We start from the raw sequence: 8,024 nt of genomic DNA on the forward strand, positions 1-8,024 counted from the left end.
GTATTAGAGGTGTTTAAGAGAGTCATAGCAATGCTAAACATATTTAAAAAATAAGTTTTTGAGCATCTGCAAAAGTCTACTGGGACCGTTAGTCAAACGGTTCTTGAACCGTAAGGCAAATTCACGAGTCAGGGTGCTACATCTCATGAACTGGGTTTAGCAACTCTACGCGGCTCGAGAACTCAGACGGACTCGGTTCGTGAACCGGCCGGTTTTTCCAATTTTTAGCCTTTTCTACCAACCTTAAAATTTTAGATCATCAAGGTTCGTGAACTGTCCCCAAATGAATTATGGTTTGTGAACTGGGTTCGCTAACCTTTCATGTATTTCTGAAAATCATATATCTATGGTTTGCAAGTGGTTCGCCAACCTACCCTGAACCAAAATATCAGAAGTTATGAATTTATCTCTTTTGATGTTTGAAACATTATCAAATGATAAAATCATTTGAATAGGCAATTTTCAATTGATCCACAAATTAATTATTTAACAATAAATTATCTTAAACTAATATTGTTAAGGATGTTAGAGCATTGCTCGGTCGAACTCGCATGCGTTGCTATCTCAAGCATGTTTGTCAATATTAGTGATCAAAACTATATGTCTTGATTTCTAGTTTACTTATGACTAAGTCTCGGTCTAGGATAGTCAAGTGTAGTTGAAGCTCCAGACTCCATGGCGATCATCTTACGAAGACAAATAACTACTTGAGGAACCGGTGGAACTTCATCCGACTAAAAGGTATGTGGAGACTTGAACTTATCTATCACTCAAAAGTCTATTCAATCTCCTATTCTTGAGGCAAAGTCGTTTAAGTATGATAGTTTTCATACATACACATTTGTTATTTCGAGCCGAGTTTACTCGCCTATCTTTTGCTATAAATATGTGTTGGTAAGCTTTTTCTTTAACCATTTTCATCTTTACCCGTGACGAAAGTCATGATGACGTTTCAATCTTGAAAATAGCTTTGATGACGATAGTCGTGAATAACAATTGTTATAACATTATAGAAGAATGTTTCAATGATTGAAATGTAGAGTTGAGATTACCATCTATGGATATAAACATATATAGTGTGTTCGCACATTAGTGTATAAATCCATGTACCGGAATCCAAGTGCGTGCATATGTGTGCATGCGGTATTGGTGAAGGAGACAGGTTGGGTACGCGTACTGGCGGAAGTTTTCCACCGAAAATTTCTGCTGAGTTTGTAGTTTGCAAACTTGTAAACCAGTCACCTTAGGTACGCGCACCCGTACGTGTACCCACGGAAGTTTTCGAACCAAAAATTTCTGCTGAGTTTTTAAACTCAAATCCGGTAGCTAAGGTACGCATACCCATACACGTACTCAAGCTGGTGATATCTCAAATCGGTAGTTCATGAACTTAAAACAATAAATTATAAAGAATGCAATCTTTGCAAACCGTGGCTATATTTTTCATGAATTGATTCAAGTGTATCAAATCGATTTTGTTTCAATTGTGTCTACGAATAAAGACCTAAGCAATTGAACAACTCTATCAACTAGTTATTATGAGTCATCTGAACTAGTTATGAAAAATATAAATGCGGTTAATATGAAAGTGCTCATATAGCTAACCATTGGTTAACTATTTGTGAACCAACTAAGTGTACACGTTTAGGTACGGTTACTCAAACCTAAATGAGTGCATTTCATTTATGTGTTTGACAAGCTAAGTTTCGATCTAACGATTGAAAGATATTAGCTTGATTGAATCAGGTTTTTCATCTAACAGTGAATATTGAATGCTTTGTTACCAAGGTAACTTATCTTGCAAAACCTGATTTGAAAACTATATAAAGGAGACATCTAGCATCTGGAAAAACTAATCCCTACACCTCCTGTGTGATACTAGTTGGTTTGCTAGAGTCGATTCTCCTTTAACCTTAGGTTTCTTCTTGGGACCCTGTAGGTTAACGACAGAAAGACTTCATTGGGATTGTGAAGCCAGACGAAACTACTTTTCTTGTAGTTGAGTGATCTGATCTTGCCATTTTCTATCGTACGAGTTCAATTGAATAATTGGCTTGAGATTATATCTCCGATAGGGCAATATAAAAAGAAATCACAAACATCTTCGTCTCATCGTTTGTGATTCCAAAATATCTAGTTTCTCTACCATACGATTTAGATTATTGTGAGGTGATTGATAATACTAGGTTGTTCTTCGGGAATATAAGTCCGGGTTATCAATTAGTTCATGTTCACCTTGATTTATGAAAATACGGAACAAAAACTCTTGGGTATTTCTGTGGGAGACCGATTTATTCAATCCTATAGACTTTTCTCTGTGAGACAGATTTTTCTATCAAGTCTTCGACTTTGGGTCGTAGAAACTCTTAGTTGTGGGTGAGATCAGCTAAGGGAATCAAGTGCGTAGTATCCTGCTGGGATCAGATACGTAAGGAGCACAACTTTACCTTGAATCAGTGTGAGATTGATTAGCGTTCAACTACAGTCCAGACCGAAGTTAGTTTGTAGTAGGCTAGTGTTTGTAGCGGCTTAATACAGTGTGGTGCTCAATCTGGACTAGGTCCCGGGGTTTTTCTGCATTTGCGGTTTCCTCGTTAACAAAACTTCTGGTGTCTATGTTATTTCTATTTCGCATTATACTTTGTTATATAATTGAAATATCACACGTTGTGTGTTGTATCGATCAATTGTGAAATCCAACCTTTGGTTGTTGATTGAAAATTGATTGATCCTTGGATATTGGTCTTTGGTACCATCCAAGTTATTATCCTTGTATTTGATAAAGACTCGCAGATTTATATTTGCTTGAGTAAAGATCAAATCAAGTGAGAGAGATATTAACTCCTCGATATACTTTTCTCTAGATTGAGTCTGACTGTCTAGTTGATTCTCTAGAAAGTATATTGGAGTTAGCCCATACAGATTTCTAATCGAAATATTGGGTGAGGTTGTTGTACCCCCCGCATTTTCAATTGATATCAGAGTAGGCAAACACGTTCAAGACCTCAAAAGTCTGTGTTTGTAGGGATCTGACTCTATGGACATAGGTGTTAACTCTATTAACGTACCACCAGTCTTCGATGGCTCTAATTACTTATGGTGGAAAATTGCTATGCGAGCTTTTCTTCAAGTGCGTGATTTTCAATCATGGGTATATGTTGTTAATGATATGATGTTCCCGTTGTTGCAGTCGGTAACGTTAATGTTCCAAAAAATATTGGCGAATACGATGCTGCTGAGATACTTGCTGCAAAGCAAAACTCTGACGGTTTGAATGCCATCATACATGCCATTATCCCAAATCTTCAACACCATGTGTCAAATTGCACTAGGTCTGAAGATTCGTGGGATATCTTAGAAACCGTATTTGAAGGTAATACCAGTGAAAAGGAAGATAGGCTTCAGAACCTTAATTTCGATTGGGAAAACCTTCGTATGGCAGATGAAGATTCATTTGATGAGTTTAATCACAAAGTGTCTGAAAATGTTAATACATCTTTTGCATTGCGTAAGACTATTCCTGAAAAGGACATTGTGATGAAAATTCTCAGATCGTTGCCATCTAGATACGACTCTAAGAAGCATGCCATCGTTGAGGGAAATAATCTTGATACACTTTCTAGAAACACTCTGATCGGAAATTTCAAAAATTTTGACACAAGCAGAACGTTCGCGCTCAATGCTGTAACCAAAACAGGTGTATCCTCTCACTTGTCTTGGGCTGATGAATGTGATAATTCATTATTAATCAGAAAGGTCAAGGATTTGATAAAGAGGAAAAATAGATGTGATGAATACCCATCTTCAGTTACTTCTTCTGATGATTCAATAGAAGACAAAATTACTCTGGATGTCTCATATGAGTCTACTACAAAGTCTCTCTCTTCTTCAACTTCTGATTCTGAACTTGAATATGACACAGAGTTTCTTGAACTCTTGAATAAAGAGATTCTTCAATAAAACCTTCACTTGGAGGCTTCCTTTAAGAGAGTTTAATCATCACTCCAGGCGAAAAACATTGAGATAGAGCATCTTAATGACAAGTTCGTCAGAATCATGTGTGTAAAGGAAGAAGAGATTAACACTCTCAAGTATGACCTCCAAAGGTTATCTGGAAGCTCTGAAAAAATTGCAGCAATGTTATTTGGTCGGAGATCCTTTGGAAACACTAATGGTTTAGGATTCAAAAGCAAAACTCAAAGCTCAAAGTTGTGCGTTCCAACTAATCAAGGAACAACGATTGATGGTTGTTGTGTTAAACATGAAAAATCACATAAAGACGAAAAATCCTCGTTGATTTGTTATTTTTATGGACATTCGAAGCATGAACATATCACTTGTTGGAGATTCAGAAAGAGCAATAAGAGAATCACCAAACTTCAAGAGAACATGCAGAAAATGAATCTGGGTCCAGATAACCAAGCTCTTTTAAAAAAATCCAGATCGAGATGAGGTGAGAAATATGTCTACACAAAAAACAGTGAAAAGCCACGAAAAAATAAGAAGTGTGAGCATATGGATCACTCGGTCACCAACTAATGTTGGTGATCTCCGCATCCTCATTTTTAGCTTGGGAAAAATGAGGTTTGCACTAAAAAGTGGCTCAAGTCCTTGTGTTTGTAAATCTTTTCTTATAATTGTTAAAAAAATATTCTCCTAAGAAGATGGAAGGCGGATAACAAAGAAAGACTCATTCAATGTCTTTTTAGGGTTTTGAGTTTATAAATCTGTATATGTAATTCTGTGTCCTTCTTTTCTCCTTCGTTATCAAAAGATACATTTTCATGGCTCCTGTAACTAGAGGGATCACAAGACGAGATGCAGTCGAAGCATTTAATGTGTATGTTTGTGAAGGAATCTCTTCCTCGAGAGTAAAGAAAGTGAAGTCGATGATAGACGCATTTATGTGTCTATTTTGTTCTCAATTTTCTGTATTGTTAGACTCGATTAAGTCTTTATTGTGTTATTTATGTCTTTGTAGGAAATTTTAGAGAAATAAGCCCTTGCGGCGAAATGGGCTCAAAAAGTGGTGTTTCACATCCCGGAGAAAATTACTAAAGGCACCCCAGAAATGCACCGGAAACGCCCCAGAAATGTGCTTGAGGAACCCAGAAAATTACTATTTCCACCCCAATTGCTATTTGCACCCCAGTTCTGGTTAAGGGGCACCCTTCTTCTCAAATTCAAAAATAAATTTTGGCAGGAAATTTTCTTTATACACTGGTAGATTTTCCAATCGATTTTTGAAGGTGTTATAAGGAGATTAAATCGCTGAAACTTAATGGGTATATGTGATATGGATATAAGAATATATTGTGGTGGTTGGGATGGATCAAATTTGGCCAGATAATCGATTCTCGATTAAAGCAGGAAAGAAGAGATATCGGTTAAACTTGGAAAGAAAATTACGTAAAGATGATGCATGGGTTGTGGAAGTTAAGTGCATATATTCTCCTAGGTTGCATATCAACAGATTGTGGAAATTATCAAGACAATTAACGCATGCAGAGAAAGAAAATAAGAAATTATTCCCAAGAATAATTTTCCTTTACTGTGAAGATTTTGAGGAATTAACGGCGAGATTTGATGCGCCTGGAATGTATAAATAGGAGATACATGAGTCCTAGAAGGGGTGTCGAGAGTTTGGGGTCGAGAGGAGGTCCAGAGAAGCAGAAATCAAGAGTTGATGAAACTCTGTTGATGTTGCTGCTGATGATGAAGAACACCAAGAACACGAAGAACGGACTCGCAAGGACAGTCGTTTATGAACAGTGTCTAAGACGCACACCCGTGGGTCGCAGCGCAGTCTAAACAGCAGCATCACTTGTCTTTTATCGTTCATTCTGTGACGCTTTTTGTGGGTCGCAGATTACAGTTTTACACCATTTTCTCTTCTTCTCATCATTTGTAAATCATTTTTGAGCCATAATAAATTATTTTGAGAGCATTTATACTAGATGAGCTAATTCCCTCGTAACCAAGGCAATGGAGGAAGCTATTCACGCAACATAAATGAGTAACTATTTCATTTAATTATATAATTCACCTAATCGCTGCTTTTGCAGAGTTTTAAATTGTTTGAATGATTGTCTTAATTATTTGTTATTCAGTTTGATAGGTTATGCTTGGTTTAATCTCTTGATAATCTATGCTTAAGGTTTACAAATAATGTTTGAGAATCTGTATGATTGATAGTGAATTAAAGATAAAAGAGGACTTAAGAATTGAATAGAGTTTTTAAATATTTATCATTCAATTTTGCATAATAGTGGAATCTAGTGTCTTGGTTACCTCTCGCACCCATTGTTAATATTTTTGTACATATAATTTTATCAAATCTTTAAATTTAATCTTCACAAGTCCGAGAGTTTGAACCTCATTACTACAACCCACAAAAAATCTTTAATCAGTCGACAATCAATGAAGAAGGTTCTTCCTCTGACTGTCTCTTGTCTGTTTTTCATTATGATAATGATTTTAGAGGCATGGTGAAAGATTTCATCAACAAGAGAAATGATTTAAAATCTCAAATCGTTTCCTCTTTGGAAAAGATAACTCACTATGAAAAAATGTTGTCTCTAACCAAGAACACCTTGTGTGAACTGAAAGAGAACTTAGTGAGTTAACTGACATTTCTGAAGATCTAGAGGAATTAAATGATCCCATTATCAATAGCTTCAATAATAAGAAGGAATACTCTGTGGATGCTCTGAGAAAGCTCTATAATGTCTAGTAAAGATTCTTACAAGATTTTTATTTTTGTTTTATTTAGAAGAATAACTAGGGTTTGGAATAGCCATTATTGTGAGTGCACATAGCTATGTCCACCGTTTTCATCTTCTTGTTTTTAGGTTTTTTCATTTAAATTCTAAAAAATTGTTTTGGAAGATGATGATTGCAGTATTAATCTTTATGGTCTTATATATTGCAATATGTTATGGGATATATGTGTTTGCGTCCGTGAACTATTATTGTCCCATACGATGTCAAAAGTTATCTCGTTTATATGTCGATATGCATGTATTGATAAAAGAATGAATGAACTTTTGACAAACAAAAGTTAAGCCTATTATGTCAATTCTTTGATGGAAGATAGGTTAAAATCTTTTGTTTACAAGGATTATGTCTATTGTATGTCGTCATGCAAATAGTGATGGAAAATAGAATGAATCCTTGTATATTCCGCAGTATTGATCTTCCCTGATCCATATTTTATGTGTATACTGTGCGGCTCCATAAGTCTTCTTGTGTGAGCATTTCCAACTAAACTAATCATAGATTCGTTTGTGGTTATTTTGGTTGTGTATTCCGATTAAATTAATCATGGGTTCTCTTGTGGTTTGTTTAATTGAGAATTTTTAGATAAAAAAATCATTTTGTGGTTTTTAGTGTCCAAAGAAATCCTTTTTTCCTTGTAAAAGTAAGGTCTCTCTTGTTGTTCTTTCGAGAATGACATCAAACGGGGGAGAGTTCTTTTGAACTTGCGCTTAATTTCCATATCTTTGTGGGGAGTGCAGCTGTGGAATATTTGGGGAGTTATCTTTTATCTTTATAAAATCCGTGATGAATGCATTTAGCTTCGACTTTATGATTCCATCTAAACAAAGTTGATATATACTTTTTTTTTGGTCTTGAAGCGTCTCCATGAGAATTTCATTAGGATCCCGTTTACGTACCTTTGCCAATTTTATTGACAAAAAGGGGGAGAATTAATATGTAGTTCACATTACAAATACATATGGTTTACGTGTTTTATGGATCATTATGTAAGGGGGAGTAGTTTTCGTGTTGAGACGAAGTATTGACTAAGGGGGAGTGATACATATCACCATAATTGTTGTCGAAGTTGTGATATGAGAACTTTGATGTTGTGTAATAATACTATGACATTGTATAACAATGATCGAGAGCATTTGTTTTCTCATTGTTATGGCTATGAAACTTCAACAACGATGATGCTAAACTTACAACCTTTGGAATCATTGGAGTACTTGGAAGTGACGAATATTTCGAGTAATGTTGAA

This window comes from Papaver somniferum, chromosome 8, assembly GCF_003573695.1.
Source record: "Papaver somniferum cultivar HN1 chromosome 8, ASM357369v1, whole genome shotgun sequence".
NCBI lineage: Eukaryota > Viridiplantae > Streptophyta > Magnoliopsida > Ranunculales > Papaveraceae > Papaver > Papaver somniferum.